The sequence below is a fragment of the Pteropus vampyrus genome, unplaced genomic scaffold (assembly GCF_000151845.1).
Source record: "Pteropus vampyrus isolate Shadow unplaced genomic scaffold, Pvam_2.0 Scaffold73, whole genome shotgun sequence".
NCBI lineage: Eukaryota > Metazoa > Chordata > Mammalia > Chiroptera > Pteropodidae > Pteropus > Pteropus vampyrus.
The window spans coordinates 5,379,448-5,398,238 of NW_011888854.1; the positions used below are offsets into that span (position 1 = coordinate 5,379,448).

Consider the following 18,791-nt stretch of genomic DNA (forward strand, 5'->3'; position numbering starts at 1 on the left):
CGATGTGGGTTTAATGTGGAGCTAACTCAAGTTACATGACGGCTTTTCCTGTGCAGTTCCTATACAGAGGGTGAGGTAGAAACAGGACTGAAATGAAATTCTCCATTTCAGTTTCTGGGGCATTGTTCATTTCAAAACTGCTATTCATATGAGTTTTTTCATCTCTGAAATTGAAGTGACTAGAACCTAGACACTCCAAAACCAGAGAGCGCTCCCAGTTACGTATCTGAAACATTTGTAAATAGATTATTAGTCATTCTTATAAATATTTCCTATTGGTATAACAATAAGTTAAGCACTGTATTTATACTTTATGACTAGTTCCCCCTATCAAGGAATACATGCTTGTGTACACCTATATTTTATCAAGAATAAAAACTTATTAGCACTTAGCGCAGTAGCACACCTAATATCTTGTGATTCTACATAGTCATGGAATAAATACATAAATGAACACTATGAATCACTGAAGATGAACTTCAGTATCAACAGATGCAAGGAGAAGAGGCTAAGAACTTGTTGCCCGATCTATAAAATGGGAGATGAGCACTGCACTGGACAATTACTACCCGGATAAAGTGAGACAAGTACGTGAAGGACTGTGGTGGGCAATGTTCAAAATAGCTCCCAACGAGCCTTGACTCTTGGTTTTTACGTCTCGTGTCATCCCCTGCCCTTAAGTGTGAACTGGCGACACGCTTCTGACTGGTAAGATATGGCAGAAACGATGGGCTGTCACTTCAGTGATTAGTCACAAAAGACTGTGACTTCATCTGGCAGCACTCTCACCTTTGCGATGCTCGCATGGCAGGAGATGAGGCAGACCTCAATCAACAGCTGGTGAGGGACCGAGGCCTCAGCCCAACAGCCCACGCAGAACGGGACATTGCCAAAACCACAGGAGTGAAAGCGGATGCTTCCCTAGAAGCCTTGTGATGACCACAGCCCTGGGTAACAACTTGACTGTAGCCTGTGAGAGACCTTGAAGCTGAGGACCCAGTCAAGCCACATGAGGACTCCTGGCCCATAGAAACTGGGAGATAATAAATGTTGTTTTAAGGCAATTTTGGTTTAGGGGATAATCTGTTATGCTGCAGCAAGAAGTAACTAATACAAGGACCTGTCCCACCATGGCCATTTTAAAGTACGTGATATACAGAAGCCATTTCATTTTATAGTGGGGCTATGAATTACAGTGGGCTTATCTACAAGACTAGAGTTTTTAAAGCTAGCAAAGAGAATTGCAGAATTGCCTTCACTATGGGGAAGAGCTAACTAGTTAGTCCATGGAAGGGAATGACCGGGATCCATTCTACTGGCCATCTCCTCAGCAAACACCAGGGATCAATCCTGTATGACGACTAGCATCAAGCAGCAGTGATGAAGAGATGTCTTCAATTACACAACTGGCAGCAAAGATGCAGTTAAAATCATCAGGGGTTGAAACAGCAGCGGAAACTGGTGTCTGGTGTGAGCCCTGGCCTTGCAGAAACTAAGCAATTCCCTCCGAAGTCCTATTTTGAACTGTTCTCATCGCCTGCTGCAGACAGTTGGCTCTTAATCCATTTTATAGAAGCACTTTCTGTTCCTTGGATAAAAGGAAGTGCATAAATTTCAAGTGCCATATTACCATACATGCATGGTTCTGTTTGGGCACAAGCACGTTGTTCTTGTCATAAATTCTGACTCAGAATGGGAGCTCAGGATTCACCATCTCACTCTTTATAGTTACAAGATCGACTAAGCTGATTACAAGAAGAAATATGTAAGCTTTGAAACTGTTCACGCCAGCGATGTGGTTCAATAGCTTATGAAAGTGGCAAATAACAGCAAGCCAAAAGAAAGAAATCTCAGGAAAGACACGGCTCTTAAAAACACAAGGCCGGTCACATTCAGGACCCAAGAGCAGGTGGTTCTCTCTGGAGCCTGGGATCCCCTCTGCACTGCCTGCAGTTATCCTGGCCCTGAGAAACCCGAGTTTCCTGCCCTGTGGCCCTTCCCCCATCACACCAAGTCCCTAGGACCCCTCTTGGAGAGGCGGTCACTCTGGGTAATGGCTTTTCCTCACATCTTTAAAGTTTCAGCCACAGGTTTGCTGTGTGTATTCATGTTGGTTTGGCCAGGTTGTTTTAGCCAGTGAGGAGGGATCCTGACGGGCTCAAACATTCCAGGCCTCTCTCTGCTCTTGCTCAGGACCTGAGGCACAATAGCATAGCCACCAAAATATAACCGCCAAAATGGCAGGATTAGGCAAATCACCAGGTACCAACCCTAGCCTCATTGTTTACTAATGTGAGGCCTTAAATAAATTATTTAAATCCTCTAAGCCTCAGTTTCCTCATACAACATATAGCAATATTAACCCTTTCATAAAGTAGAGGTGAAGATCAAATGTGATAATCCATATAAAGTCCTCGGCATTGTGTCCAACATATAGCAAGTACAATGTAAATGTTACTGTTTAGAGTATTATTTTTCATGTTAATTCTTTTTTTCCCCATGTATCAAACTGTTAGTTCCACAAGGATAAAGAATGTTGGGATATTAGGCATGGATTTTTACATAGTTGGACATTTTTGAGTAATTTTTCAGTGAGTTTACCTAGGCCAAAAAAATCCCTGCCTAGCAATTTTGAGAATGTCCTCTTTTTTTTTCAGTCTACATTCCCTTGCTTGGTGATCTCATCCCCTTGTGACTTTGAATACCATCTGCTTGCTGACAACTCCCAAATTTATATTTCCAGCCCAGACCTCTTCTTGAACTCCGGATTCTGGTATCTAACTGCCTACTTGACATCTTCATGAGGATGGCTAGGGAGTACCTCAAACTCAACACACCCCAGGTGGAACTGTTGCTCTTCCCCCCGAATCCTGCCCCACCGTGGTTTATGTATCAGTTGGTGGTAATTCTATTCATTCAGGTCCTCAAACCAAAAACTTGGAGTCATTCTTGCATTGTTTTTCTTTCATAACTTATGTCCAGTTCATCAGGAAGACCTAATAGTTCTACTTGAAAAATATATCTAGACTCTGACCATTTCCTACAACTGCCACTGTCACCTCCCTGATCTAAGTCATCTTCTCACTTGCAATTGCCTTCTTTGAGAAATATAACTGTTTTGAAATGATTTTAACTTTTTGGTGGATTCTCTGATAATATAAGAAATGTATTGCTGAAATCCTAATAAACTCAGAGCCCACTTGGCTCAGTTTTTGATTAGCGCTCCCTTCAAGAAGTACAATCAATAGCACAAATTACTTAATAATCAATCCTTTTATCTACTTGTTTATTTTTTAAAGGTAATAAAGGGTATCCAAATACATGATCTACATAGTATGTTCCTCTCTACCCTGCTTCCTCTCATCTACTTCCTTCTGATGTTTGAATGTCTCTCTCGACCACTCTCTGTGATTCCCAGAAAACCTCCTCCTCCATCCCCAGCCGGTGTGGTTTTCTTTTCCCCTCCTACCTCTACTCTCAGCATAATAGCTCATCTCCCAGAAAGACAGAGCTTCTTCACAAAAAGGTGGACGAAGGGGAGTAATTGGGTTGGTAATTACAGAATTCTCTTGGCAGGCTAGGAAAGATAGGAAGTTTGAGAACATTTCCAAGTTAATAATTTTTGTTCTATGGCACCCTAAGTTTGTTAAGCGTCTGACAGATACCCATGGCATGTTGGTGCTGAAAAGGACCAAGAGATCCATGAATCCAATCCCCTAATTTTAAAAAATGAGAAAACTAACCGAGTCATTAAATAATTTGTCTAAGGTTCCCCAATGTCCTTTTCATTGCTCTGTGTTATAAGCACTTAAATCCTGTCACTTATGTTTATCAAAAGGAGTAATAACTGGCATTGTCCTCCAGCCAGAGACCACCAGGAACTCATGTACAGTTGAATAAGCTGGGATTACTGCATGTGTAGCAAAGCAGAACACATGAAACCATGGGGTGTCTGGTAAGAAACTGTTAAAAAGAACTTTTCATAGAACTTGGGCTCAGTTCGATAATTTGGGGGAGGGAGCTTTGCTCTGGGTCGGATGCTATCAGGAAGTGGGAGCATTTCCATGACCGAGTATCTGAATAAATCTTACTCAGAAAGAGGAAAGACTATGGAGCCATGCTTTAGCTGTAATTGGTAAAGAATCAGCAGTCCTTCATATTAGCCAGAAATGAAAAAATGTTTGGTCATGTTTCTGGATTGAACAATGGCCATATTTGGGTATGTGTTCAAACATGATTACACAGTGGTCGTTTGTTCTCCCTTAATCCTCCATGGTCACAGAGTGGTCTGATATTAATGTTTTGTGAAATTGTTTATGTTTAGCAGGAGAGCATCAAAACCTCTCTTTGTCAGCCTAGTTCCTGGACGTTGGGAACTGCTTTTCTCTTTCCCATAATAATAAAACTACAATCTAATGAGCACTTATAATGTGCCAGGAAAGTTTTAATCTTCATCACCAACCCAGGAGGTAGGTACTATTATGATTCTAATTTTCACATGAGAAAACGAAGGCTTAGCAAGTCTGTTCTTTGGTCTAGGTCACAAGAGCTAGCAAATGGCCAGGCTGGGTCTTGAACCCAAGCAGTCTTTCTGGGGACCACACTCTGCTCTGCTCTGTGGTACTGCCAGGTATAAACTGGAACCCTGGGGAGGAGGCAGCAGTTAATCTATGGAGATGAGGGACATTTTTGCAGTAAATGCAACGGGGAGAATGAAATGCCAGGATCACGAGACACTCAGGATGGAACGAACCAAAATGTGGAAAAAACTGGCTGTGACATTTTGACATAAAACCTTCTTTGGGAGTAGTCTAATAAAGGGTAGACTGACTTATTATTTCTCAACTGAAGAATGACTTGTGTGATGTAGAATATTATTTTAAACTTTACTCTCTGTTTTCGGTGTGACTTTAAATTGACCAACAGGGGAGGGAAACACCATCAGCAACTCTGCTGGCACGGTCAGTCAGAGCATCTCAGTGTAGTCAAGTGGTAAAGCAAAACTGTTCATGGCTGTGCGAGGAAGCTGCAGGCACCTGGCAGTCCCAAAGGCTTAATCACAAGGATTAGGGGAGAAACGTGGTTATTCACAGCCTTATAGATGCTTTCATTTTTCAGAATCACCTTATGGAGTGAAATGACAGAATGCAATTCAAATGAACAGACAAAGGCCCCCATTCTACTGTTCCCACACACACGCCCCAGCTCCTCCCGACTTCAGTGGGTGTTCTGGGCACAAGAGAAAGAACAAGAGCGGGATATTAATCTATTTCTAGAATTCTCTCTGTAAATTTCCAGGCAGCCAAGATCCTGCATTCTGTGCTCACCTCAGTAGATCCAAGTAATAGCACTGAGATACTGTACACACGTCTTCAACGAACTAAACAATTTCTTTCAAGAGTAGGGTGGGAGACACTGGGGAGGTGGTCTGATAAAGAGGAGGAAAAATGGGAATGGAAAAGGTTGCTCTCCTGCCACTGCAGCCTTTTCGTTATCTGTTCTTATTACACACTCGCTCTCCAGGTGTCACTCAGCAACTGGAGACCAGCTCTGTGCAAGGCTCTAGGAATAAAAAGTCGATTAAGATTTGGTCCCTGCCCTCAAAACCACTTAAATTATGTCTCTAATTTTTCTTTGCACGACTCCTTGCATAGTGGTTGAGAGATGCTTCCTGCTGGTGACAATTACAATGATGATATTAATGATGATGACAATAAAAAGTACAGCTGTCCACAAGTTTAAGTGGGAAACAGGAAAAGAGTCTGCCTCATAAAATTTTGTTAATCCAAAAAGTATATATTGAGCAATTATTTTGTGGTTAAGACACTGCCCTGGGCCCTGCGAGAGGCACAGAAAAGGCATCCACTCCCAGGAAGGCCTGGTGATCCTATAAGGTCAGTCTGGAATGGGTAGAAATGCCAGGTCAGCCTTCGGTTTCTCCAGACCTCAGAATGACTGACGGGCATTTGAAATTCAGCTTTGTGCCTCAGTTTCCATTACATTTCTAAAGTAGGTTGAAAACTGGCCCAGGGAAATAGTATATGGGACAAATAACAACAAAGTCTACTCAGTCTTAAATTCTATTAATTCTCTGGGCAACAATACCAGGGAAAGCACTGTATATCCCACACTTTCAAGCTATGATTCAAGGTAAAGTTACCCCTGTGCCCACAGCAGGACAGAAGCACGTAAAAGCCACAGGAGCTCAGGCCTACAACCTATCTTCCCCCGCACAGGCCTTAAGATGTGTCTGTATGGGAAGTCACTGCACTACGCCATTGATCTAAGCAACCAGTTTCATTTCAAAGTGTCAGTGAGCAGTGAGCAGCCCGTGTGGGCACAGAATTGCAAGGTTAAGTGACGAACATGGGCAATTTCCCAGATATTTTCTTGGAGCAAACGGCAATCAATGACTATGGGATGGATTTTTTTGCAGATACACATAGCTGCCTCTGCTCCAGGACGAAGGACCACACCCCTCCCGTCCTTTCCTCACTGCCACATCCTTGCAAAGACATCTGCTGTTGTAAATTCCCAGACAGTCCATCTTATGCAAACTTCCCAGCACCCTTAGCCAAGCCCTGGATTCTACATCTGTTCCACTTTCTTCCATTCCAGATGGGCACTACAACTTCACATTTGCTATTGTGATCACTGTTGGACCAAAAAGTTGAGGGTGGATGAGGACAGAGATACACTTCTCTGCACAGCATACAGAAGAGATGTTCCTGGATTAAATCGGGGGCTCTAAACTCCAATAATTTTTTTAAAAAAATCAGATGGGTCTCTGCTGACTGGGATCAGAAGCTCAAGAATCTCCTTACAAACCTCTTCTATCAATCGAAAACAGCCAAACGAGGAAAGAAATTAATATTCATTGAGTACTTACTGTTTGTCTGGCCCTCTGTTAGGTGCTTAATATTATCTATTTATCTTCATCTCAGTCTGACAAATTTGGTGTTACTATATTCAATAAATTCTACAAAACATTTTAGAGGCTAAAAGAAGATAAAGAAGGTATCCAAAGTCACCCGACTGATAAGTAAAAGAACTGAGCTTGGAGCCCACATCCACAGCTTTCACTGTTATCACTTAGCTGTTCATTCCAAAAATGTACAATGGGGATTGTGGGGGAGTGAGGCCCTCCCCCCGGATCACAGTCCATAAAGTCAGCAAGTAGTACCTACCTCCTGTAAACCTGACACAGGAACAAATGGAGTCTAACCCCACAGATTATCTAAATACACTTGTGATTTTTATTAAAGCAAAATAGCAATTATGTACTTGAAATATTTATAAAATAAGTCAACTACATTTGAGGGAAAATGTAAAAGCATTGCAATTAAACAGATCTGCACACACTGCAGGGTGTTTTTCTAACAAAAGGAGTACGGAATAATGCTGCTAATAAAAACAATGATCTTGTTTAAATGTTCTAATAACTCATTTAGTGCTGTTCTGAGTGGAACTGTATATTAGTAATTTCAAATAAAGTCTTTGATGAAAGATTAAATATATCTTCTGCTCATTCTCCTCTGTAAAGCTAGTGATTCAAGTGGGCTAATTTGTTCCCTTTCTTCTAGTAAAGTGTTTTAAGTGATCTATAAATGTTTTTTTGTTCCTTCTATTCATATTGTAAGAGGAACCAATGAATAATAATGAATAAAAATACTGATGTCTTGGAACGGAATGGGTGCCCCCACCATCACTACAACCACCACACAGACACACAGACACATAGACACACACAGACACACACACACACACACACACACACAGACACACACACACACACACACACATTGAATTCTCATTTGGGTTTCTAATAAGAAACAGGCAGATCTCACATCTCAAAATAAATATTTATTCAGCAAACTACATTAAATAGGAACTAACCTAAAACAATTTCTTGGTCACCTTTGAAAAGATTATATTAATAAAGAGTAGGGTTTTGTTTTGTTTTCAGAGAGAGGAGAATCTAAAAGTGTACAATATAATATATATTTAGTGCTTCCAGCAGAAATAGATAGGTTGATTAAATTCTAAACTAAAAAATTTCTCTTTGACACTGCAAACTTAACAATTACAGCATTTGTAGTACTTCTAAGTCAGTGTGAGAAACACAGGCCAATCCATTTTAGTCTTTTTGGGGATGTAGGGCACATAGCGGTAGATCAAAAAAATCACATGCTATGAAATGTTTCATCTAAATGAACAAACGTACACTTAGCCAATATATCAGATTGATCTTTTAAAAACCTCCTAGTTAGAGGACAATATTAGATACAAAGACCTACGGCTGCAGAGCTATGTTAAAATTCTCCAGTGCCAAGCGGAATGGCTATAGTGCTCATCACACTTTCTATAGGTAATTCTCTGCCTCTACAGCTCCTTATGGGCCTCTCGGAGGAAGACAATACCTTATTCTTTCTTATCATCTCAGTTCCTAGTATTAGGAATTCAATAAATAACAGCTGCATGCAATGAATGAATATATCAATTAGCATTCAGTCTGAAATAATTTCTACACGAGTATGCATACTTCAAATGTTTTCTTCACCAGATAAGATCTGAAAAACAACCTAATTTTGAAAAAGTCTCGCTTCTGGTGAAATGAAAACCTGAACTCCTCAAAGAAATGCAAACCCACCTGGACGCACAACATTACTCGAAAACAAAGTGTCAAAGAAGTCTGCACAGAGAGCCACCTCTCTTACTGAATATCTAACCAACAGAGGCCTGCAGCCTTCAGAGAAAAAAGGGTCTTCTTTGGAGGTGGCATTAGAGGTGTAAATTTAGGCTGTCTCCTGATAAAAAGGACTTGTTTATTTCACTCGGTTTCTGGAACTATTAGATCAATACATTCCTCCTACTCCCTGCTTCCCAAACCTACCTGTTCCAGGACTGGTGTTAGCCTCTTTCCACCTGCCAGCCATTTCTCTTGTCACCACTTAGCCTGAGTCCTGACCACAACTCCAACACTGACTCCCAGCCGGGCCAGAGTCCCAGTCCATTTCAGATCCACAGGCCTGATCCTCAGAGCTCAGCCCAAGAAAGAACACACAGTTGAAGACAGGGTTGAGAGAAAGTGCCATGTGGGTAATACAAGAGCAGAACAGAAATAGAAAGTGGTTTGATATTTCCTCCAGGAGCATATGATATCTGTAAACACTTAGATTTGCAATTTAAAATTTCATATCCTTTGCTGTAGTTTTATACAGCACAAAGGGTGGGGATATAAATATCTTCATCTTACAAAGTGAATAGTCAAGAGATTATGTCAGTAATTGATTGACCAAGAAAGAGAGATTTAAGTGCATTATTTTGTATAGGGCCTTCATCCTTCCTGCACCCAGATAGGACTCTAGCTGCACAAAAGAGCATCCAGGCACTGTGGTTCACTGTTTAATAATTAATGTAGCTCTACATTTCTATGCTGCCAAAACATCTCGAAGGTAGGCCTCCACGGCTAAAATGGACCACTCAGACAGCCAAGTCGAGAGATAAAACACTGCATCCAAATTCAGAGCAGAATGAATTAATTTTCCAGGTCTAGCTGGCTCTTGAACATGTAACTGCTTAAGAAAATTCCCCAACATCTTTTTTGTTTTGTTTTGTTTTCTTCCTATGAAAACAAAAGGAAAGTACACTCTCCATCCTAAAAGCAACTAATTCATTCCCCTAATGCTAGGTGGAAACCATCATTTTACAAGTCATGGAAGAAAGCTTTAGAAATAACTGATGAAATAACCTTAAATATACCTTTGTTTGACACCGGATAATGTGTTCACTTTTGCCTCAAAGTTTTCTTACTCCTAAACATAACATCATCAGTTTGAATTTAATATGCTCATATATGCTTGAAAAAAGTTTCCAGGAGGAAGTCAGTTATAAAATGGATTTTGAGAGATGGGTAAGGTTTCACTAGGTAGGGTCCAGAAGAGAAAATCATTTCAAGAAAAGAATAATGTGGAGCCTTAAAAATAAATAGGCAATTTCTCTCAGCTATGTCAGAATGTCACTTCTGAAGCAAATTTAAGTTACCACAAATGACTCTGCATAAAGAGCTATTCTCTCTCCTCCAGCCTCCCTAACCATCCTTCTCACCACTATCCTCTCCCTGCCGCCTGCCCCACTCAGCGGAACAAACGTGCCACCCTACACTGGAAAACTGCGGCTCCAAGACAGGGAGCCCAGCTTGACAGGAGCAAAGCTAGCACTCTAAAGCCAGACGCAAAAGCTCTGCCATTTCAGTCTTAATGTCATTTAATGAAAAATGATCCTTTCCCCACAATTTGCCGCTGTTGCTAAACAGGGTGTCCTCCCACCTTCGTAATGAGTGCATCTGGTCTCCGTGCATATACTTTATGGGTGACTCACATATAAACTGAGTGACAGGTAACCAAATTACAAAGCTATGAATGCAGCAAGCGTTGCCTGGAAAAAAAGCCGAAGTCGTTTATGAAGTCAGCAATCTTCTGACAACCGATCCTTCCAATAGAGCTTAGTTTTCTTTCCCTCCCTGTTCCCTCCACTTAGGTAATTTGATATTACATATGTCTCTAAGTATAAATCACAAGTGAATTATTGGGGAAAGGTAACTTAGGCCTGAAAGATTTTAATTATAGCAATATTTTTTATTCATAAGAAGTCTTAGCTGGACCATCTCCAACTAATCTGCATCTACCCAGAACATTTGGAAACAAGCAAGAACTCTTGGTATGTGAAGCAAATCTGGCCATGCACCAATTGACTTCTCTCAGTGTCATCATTTGTTTTCTTCTGTCCAAGTGGGGGTTAGCCACTGAATCCTAGAAGGAAATCCATCCACTGGATAGGATTTCCCAAAGTAAGGGTAATACCGATTTCATGCCTCCAAGGACCAAACGTGATGGGAATCATTATAATAATGAAGACAACCAACACTGAATGGAAATTGACATTTAACACTTCCCAGTTTATACTCTCTATTTTACCCTCCACACCGACATCAGAGCTCTTTTTATTGAAATTTTTAAACTTGTCCATCTTTTCCCTAAAAACTTTTGCATAAAGACTAACCATTTAATCTGAATTCTTCCTATATTAATTCTTTGTCTCAATGTAGTTCTGACTCCTCCTTAATGGCACGATCCATGTTTTATCCATATTTGTACTCCAAGCACCTACTGCAGAGCCTCACACGAAATTGGTGCATATCAAACTAACCCTGATTATATAAGAGGCCTGAGTCTGTGTGTGTGTGTGTGTGTGTGTGTGTGTAAGAGAGAGAGAGAGAGAGATCTGTATAAAGCTTCTGTGAGTTTCCTGTTACTTATAGCTTAAACTCTGACCTTTTTAATGTGACATAGGGGACTTTTCTCAATCTGACTCCAGTCTTCCATCTGACATCACCTGCCCCTCCACCTCAGGACCATATGTGGACTCAGCTTCTCCTATGTCAGGGAAAAGATCTGCTCTCCTCCTAGGCACACTGCTTAGACATTTATGGAATGATGATCTCACCTAATGGAAGTTGTGTCGTGAGGCATTCCCATAAAGGTCAGAAGCACAAATAATAAGAGTCTTGGAATGCAAGGAACGAAAGCCAGGAAACAAAAAAACATTATAAAAGAATGGGATCAGAAATTTAGGCTGGGGTATTTTTTTTTTTCCTAAAGACTAGCACATGACTGTGGGTAATGTTTACCTATTCACAGAAGGGGAAAAGGAATGAATTTTGCTTTGAGACATAAAGAATTAGAATGTTGGTCCCAAGTATCCTGTAACACCTAGAACACAACTAGCTTCACAAACATTATGCACAGTCTCTCAGGCTGTACCTTACAAAGAGAGTCATTTCACTGTTGATGAGGAGTCAGCAAAGTCGACACTACCGCCCCATCCTTCATGTCGCTATCACCATTGTCACAAAGAGCTCGACCTCAGTGGCACCATAGCCTGACACGACAAGAGCTGTGGGGGATCTGTGTTGCTCAGGTCAGCAGCAGCCTTCCCGCTGAGAGCAGGTTCTCTGCACAGCCAGATCCCCACGCTGCTGGAATTGGCTCAAACCAACAACGGGTCAGAGAGTGCTGCTCGACTAGCAGGTGTCAGGCTGCAGAGACCCTAACGGATTTACAGATTGATGAGAAGCCCAGAAACCTCAACTTCTCAAGGTTGAACGATATCATCCAAACTCAGTATTTGCAGAGTTTTACAGATGATAGTTCAGGTTGCATCAAAGCAACCTCCCCAAAGAAACAGAATCTTAAAATGGCCAAATGACTTGCTGGGAATATGTGGCAAATTAGTAGGAAAAAGGCACTTCCCTCATCTAATTTAGTACTTTGTCCTCTGAACCATACGTCTCTTTTCAACATGTCCCCACTGTAGGGACTAAATTTTTTTCTTGGCAACATGAAATGATGTACTTCCTAATTGAAGAATGTCTCCATTTCCCTGGATTGTCCTCTCAAACCTCTCCTTGTGGAAGTTATAACAAGCTCTCTTTATCACTTAGTCTGATTGGCCCAATGAGACTGATCAGCTGCCACAAGGGAATTCTCTCTGCTGATAACAGAGACCCTGCTGTAGGACAGCAGTTCTCTCTCTCTCGCAAAGCAAGCAGAATCAAGACCAAAAGAAGAGCTAGATGCAAAACCTAGTCTGGATTTCCTCGGAAGCAAACTGTATCTCTCTCTCTAGCTGCATCCAAAAATTACAGGGGTGAGGAGGGAATGGCACAAATGTATCCACAGGATCATAGAATTTTTTTGGCTAAATAATGAAACTAAGATCCAGAGAGGTGATAAGACCTGCCTGAGATAACACAGCAAATTATTACTAGAGCTCTGATGGGAACTCAGAATCTTATCACCTGATTTACTGCAAAAGGAGGCAAAGCAGAGTGTGGTATCTGAAGCTAGGCTCCTGGCCTAGATGCTGGTTTTGTGGCTGACCACCTGTGTGACCTTGGGTAGGTCTCATAAAGTCTGTACTGTTTCCACATCTGTAAAATGGGGGTGATTGACTCTCCCATGGGGTTTTTGTAAGGTTTAAATGAGTGACTATGTGATTAGAGCTTAGAATAGCAATTACTGGAACCAGAAAGCAATTATTGTTAGCCTCATGTTAACTCGGGATTCTTTCCAAACTTTTCAAACCAAAAAATGGATGCAGAAAGGGGAAAACTTGATGGAGCTGGAAAACAAGTTCTTCATATAAAGCCCTTGCGGTTCCAGTCTCCTTCACACCCCGTGATCCTTTACGGCAGGCTACAGTATCTTTCCCTATGTCTAGTTCTTTGCCAACTACAGCTAGACATTTCTTTTTTTAACTTTTTAAAATTATGATCCTAGGATGCCGTCTCCCAGCAATAGTATTATTGGTCATGCCGGTCTATACAAACTTATCTTTTACCCAGTGTGGTGAGGAATTAACCATGAAGTCATACCGTTCCTCACCCTCATCTCACCAAGTCTGTCCACCTCAGCAGTGACAAAACGTGTGGTCAGTTGTGTGCCCTGATATTACCTTGAGCTAGGAAGGGAAACAGAGAGCCATTCCTTGAGGGACTGTGAGCAAATGAGAGTGGGTCAGGCTCCCTCTCCTGAGCATTCCTCGTTGTAGCACAGAAGCCCTGAGAAGACACATGCACATGAGCAAAAAGCTCTTAGGAAGAGATAGCGAATTCCTGCAGTGACCTCAGGAAGGAAGCCTGTGGGTATTTCTAACACTGCACGTTAGGGAGTTGGGTGGTACCAGTACAGATCTGAGAAATGATAAAGAATAAATGAAAGAAATGGAGAAGAGGAGGCAAAATGAACAAAGTGCCAGATACGTCCACATGCCAACAAGGAAGACGTGAGGAGTGAGGTGTGAGAAGAAGTCTGTCACAGTGGCCAATAAACCAGGAGGGCCAAATGTTTGGCTTGGATAACTCAAAATCTGCTCCCTTCTTGCAGCAGGGTTTGGCAGTGAGTCAGCAAATCTAGCAAAAGAATTTCTTTTTCAGAAGCCACAGACAGTCCATTTACACACACACACACACACACACACACACACACACACACACACACGCATGCCCACACACTCTCTTGTAGATATACCCTTTATCAGCAAGGAGAAAAATATAGCATTTCTTATTAGGTTTCTAAAACCATGTATATCTTCTAAAATTATCAGGACCCCTTTGCCAAGAAATCAAAAGATTTATGTAACATCACTAAACATTCTAGTAAGAATATGCCACATGTCTTATGGCAATTTCTTCTATCCCCTCCCTTTGTAAAATGCAAAACAAAAACACAAGGAACAACCAAAATGTTAACGGTGGCTATATCTGAGTTTCAAGATTATAAGGTAACTTTTCTTTTCCTTTTCTTAGTAGTTTATTTGTATTTTCTAATTTGTCTTCAATATACATGTATTTCTTTTTAATACCTAAAAGACACGTTAAAGGTAACAGTGAGGAAAAGCAAAAAATTTCCAAGCAGCCTTGCTGTTTTGTGATGTCCTCTCAAAATATACCTCACTGAACCAGCAAGTATCAACAACATCTTCTAGAAAGGGCAGGACAACCGGGGCATGGCAAAGGGGATTCAGAGCACAGGGAAATGACTTCGCAGTCTTGCAGGAATGTTGAGATCTATGTAGTGACTGTTAAAAATATACTTTAATGTCCTGAGGAAGGTGGGACATCACTACCCACCAGGAATGTGAGCAGCAGAAGTCCCCAAAGTACTGCTGGTCCCAGGAAGGCCCTGTGCAACTGAGCTGGAACTGTCCCTTCTGCAAGGGTGTTCACAGTTCCCACGCTGCACATGAGTTTGAGTGCTAATTAACTGGGTGTGGATAGAGAAGAAGTCCGTGTAATTGAAGTTCTTGCTACCTGATGATGTCCTTTTCCAATCAAAGGCCATTTGATTCTAGGTATGAGGCAGACTACAAACCAGCGCACTCCGAAATCCCTTCTGCCCACTAATGAGAAACACTCCTAAGAGGACCATGGGAAGGGCTCACTTTAGTTTCAAGTAAGCTTCCTCATCCTCACAGGTGCCCTTGAAATTGAGGAAACCGCACAGTCAGAAGCCCTGAATCTCCTTTAAAAAGTGCAGTTGTCACTGAACAAACCTTCCCAGGGTTGGCTCTGACTACTGGCATTCAATTCAGAATCATCCACTACATGGGGCAACAGGATGAAGAAGAGACACTCCACCGGTGCCTGAGCCCCAAATACCAGTTCCCATAAACTATAAGTATTTTACACAAACCTGAGATCACGCCAGCTTGAGCTGTCATGTGTCAGGGTCTTTAGTGCACCAGAGATGACTGACACCTCATGTTGTCCAGTCCTTTCAATAGACATGCCCCCGACCAGGAGCACCTGGGGGCAAGCAGAAGAAGCAGACATTCAGGAAGAAGTCTGGTCCTCAGGAAAGAATGGAGGTTGGGGTGGGAGACCACAGTCCAACAGACAGTATTTGAAGTGAAAAAGGCACATTCATGTTCACGCTGGGTGTCATATCTCTTGGGTCAGGTGTCACGACCAGATAGAAGACATTAAGTGGAGGTTTACCTGTGATCAATCTCTGACCTGCATCTCATGTCCAGTAGCTGGATCTCTTTCTGAATCTACCTGATATTCAAGTTCATGTAAGCTCTTAATTGTTCCCAGAGGGTATATCATATTCTCCAGAATCCCAGTCTAAGTGGAGGCCCTGCCTCCAGCTGGCAGCCCCCTTATGCCTCATGCCAGCTTTTTCCTACACCTCAGCTTTCTCACAGACTCCCATATTATAGCCCCATTACATGTGGCTACCGGATGAGGAAGAGACACCTCCACCTGTGCTTGAGCCCCCAAATACCAGGTATGTGACCTTGGGCAAGTCACTTTGATAAATTCCAGTTTTCTTATGCATAAAATGGGAACAACAAGAGTTTCTTCATCCTAGGATTGTTATGTGGATTAAATGAGATAATGAATACGAAATAGAGTACTTGCCACATGGTAAGTATACAATGAATTTTAGCGATAATGAGGATGATTAAAAAAGATGAGATGGATCTTCTTAACACTGGCCACATGCCTTGGATTGAACCTTACTACAGTGATTCTCAAAGAGGGTAATTTTGCCTCCGGGGGACATTGCCAATGTCTAGAGACTGTTGATTGCATTTGTCAGGGGACAAAGGGGAGGCATGGGGATGCACTACTGACATCTAGTGGGTAGAAGTCAGGGATGCTGCAAACCATCCTGCAATGCACAGCACAGTCCCTCCCATAGCAAAAAAATTACCTATCTGATCCAAAATGTCAATAACTGCCAAGGCTGAGAAGCCCTGCCTGCCAGTACAAGCCTCTCCCCACTTCCTTCAGCCCCTGCAGTCAATGTCCTCTAGCTGTAGCTGTGGCTGGTCTCTCAGACCTGACCCCTCCCAGGACTGGCCCAGCCTACTGTATCCTGAGCTCCTGAGCCCCCACTCTGTGAGATTCTTAGCCAAATGGCCACAAGGCTTCACTGGCCTGACCTGAGTCCATGACAGCGGGGATGAGGAGAACGACTGGGCCTTCCCTCTGACCAGCAACAGGCGAGAATCTGCTTCCAGCAGGGCCGTGGCAGAGAGCCATGTGAAAACAAGCGCGGCAGCCAGTGGAGCGTTCCACCCAAACTGGCTCCACACCAGGCCCAGACCATGAGTCACCACCACATGCTGCCTCCTCTTGCCGTGACCTTTCTTTATCCCTTCATTAGCTGTAAATCTTCAGAAGCAAAACAGCAGAGAACAGACTGGGAAGGCCCTGGCAAAATGTCACACCTGGCAAATTCCCAAATCAAAATTCAAAGTTAAGTACCCAGGCCCAGAATGAATGCCAATCACGGCGAACCAAGGCTCCAAGAACCATCCCTGCAAACCTGAGAAGCGGACAAATGGAAGCCCCTCTCCTGACATCACTTAAATTGTGTGGCAGCGCTGGAGTATCCTCTCCAGGAGAAGAAACAGATGTGTTTAGCAATACCCAGATGGCTGGGGACAAACTGAAGGACCTGTGTAATGCTTGTCCATAATTCATGCTTGCACCAAACCACACTGCACCCCTAAAGAAATCTTCCTTGTGTTCCTAATTCCTCTTGTGTCAAATGAAATTAATACTGCTTTCCATGTAGTGTTGTGAGAAACAATTAACCTAGGTTATTAGTGCTTTGGCTCAAAATAAAGCAAAACTGGCTTTTTTCTTTCTGCCTTTTGGAAGCAAACCATCATGCTGGGGAAAAGGCCAGTGGATGGGCAGCTGCCTTCTGCAGGGGAATTTACTCTGCCTGGTCTCATTAGACCAATGCTCAAAGTATAATCTTCTAACCACCTGCATCGGAAGCACCTAGAAAGCCCGAAAACAAGCAGATTCCCAGGCCACATCAATAACCTACAGAGTTAGAATTTCTGTAGATAAGGCTTTGGAAGGTGCAATTTCAACAAGTTCCCCACTTGAGTTTTATACCCATTGAAGTTTGAGAATCTCCTAACAGTGAATATGCCCCGGGACAGCACAGCCACCGTCACTATTTCCAATACAAAGAGAAAAGACTGGGTCCTTCGCATTCTGTTGATATCGCCCCCATCTTATGCAAGTGGCATACCTGGACAAGACAGGACATATCCAGAATGACTCATCTGAACTAAACTGTCCACCCTCACACTTAAGTTTATATGCTGACAGTAAGAAATTGCCATTTGCCCTTCTTAGTTTTGTAATTTCTGTCAATATTTTTGAAGTTTAAGAGGACTGAGTGTTTCGCTTTTGCTGTTGGAGGCCTAGAGCTCTGAGCCAAGTCCCATCACTTGTTACCAGGGAACTAATCGTAAACAGACCTGACCCGCAATCACTCAGTCCTTCCTCCCCTGCCCCGCTACAATTGTTTTGAGCATTTGATATGTGTTTCAAACATTCATGCCTGTTGTCCTCAAACCATCTTGTGAAGAATCATCTCTATTTTACAGATGAAGGAACCAAACAGCCGAGAGGCTAACAGAAACAGGATTTGACCAGGCTCTCTGACTCCAGACCCAATGCTCCTAACAGCTCCAACTGAACAAGCCCAATGCTCTAAGCTACTGTGCCTCCTACTATCTCTAGGCAATTACAACTTCATGTAGCTACCAAGTGTGAACAGTCATCTAGAGTTTAGAATCCTCTGACCATACCATTAGCAAGCACATGCAGACCAACCAAAGTGGCATTATTGGTGACAACTAAACCATTCGGTTTCATCAATCACGTCATGTAACTTTACAAACCTCTGAACCAAGAGCAACAGCTAATATTTGTTAAGCATTTGCCGCTGCAAAGAACTAATTACACTAAGTCCTCTTACTCACCGAATCCTCTCAACCAGCCTTTGAGACTGGTACTGCTTCTGCTGTCTCTCCACAGCGAGAAAACGGCAGCACAGAACGATTAGTAAGGTATCTGAGGTGACACAGCTAGTGAATGACTAAGCTGGGAACTACGCTCAGATAACAAGGCTCCAGAACCAATACCTTACTTAACTAACCCACTTTACTGTGTGTTCCAGTAGTAACACAGTGAGGGCCACATCCATGCAGATAATAGGGAGGAGAAGCCTGCTTTTCTAAAGATCTTTCTAGTGCCCTCGAGAATCCATGTTGTTTTGAACCATGGTTTCTGAAACACTATAGAAAGTGGTGACCCATAAAATGCCGAACAACGTGGAAAATGGAAGCTCTAAAATGGTGTAGGATTCCGTTATAAATAAAGTCCCAGGAAGATTCCAGGTCTTCAGTGTGCT

The 18,791-nt window shown here is 42.4% G+C and overlaps 1 protein-coding gene across 5 annotated transcripts in view; it reads right to left on the reverse strand.

The window, feature by feature from the left end:
- The window catches only part of JADE1 (jade family PHD finger 1), a 305,056-nt gene extending 288,402 nt beyond the window's left edge, over positions 1-16,654 (reverse strand). For 2 of the 5 annotated variants that reach the window (XM_023531786.1, XM_023531785.1), the window contains exons 1-2: positions 16,513-16,654; positions 15,255-15,367 (exon numbers count right to left, since the gene is read on the reverse strand). The gene's annotated coding sequence lies outside the window, so the exon portion shown is untranslated. The remainder of the gene's footprint in view (positions 1-15,254; positions 15,368-16,512) is intronic. The other 3 variants (XM_023531796.1, XM_023531795.1, XM_023531788.1) reach the window with 2 other exon arrangements.
- Positions 16,655-18,791: the final 2,137 nt, after the last annotated feature.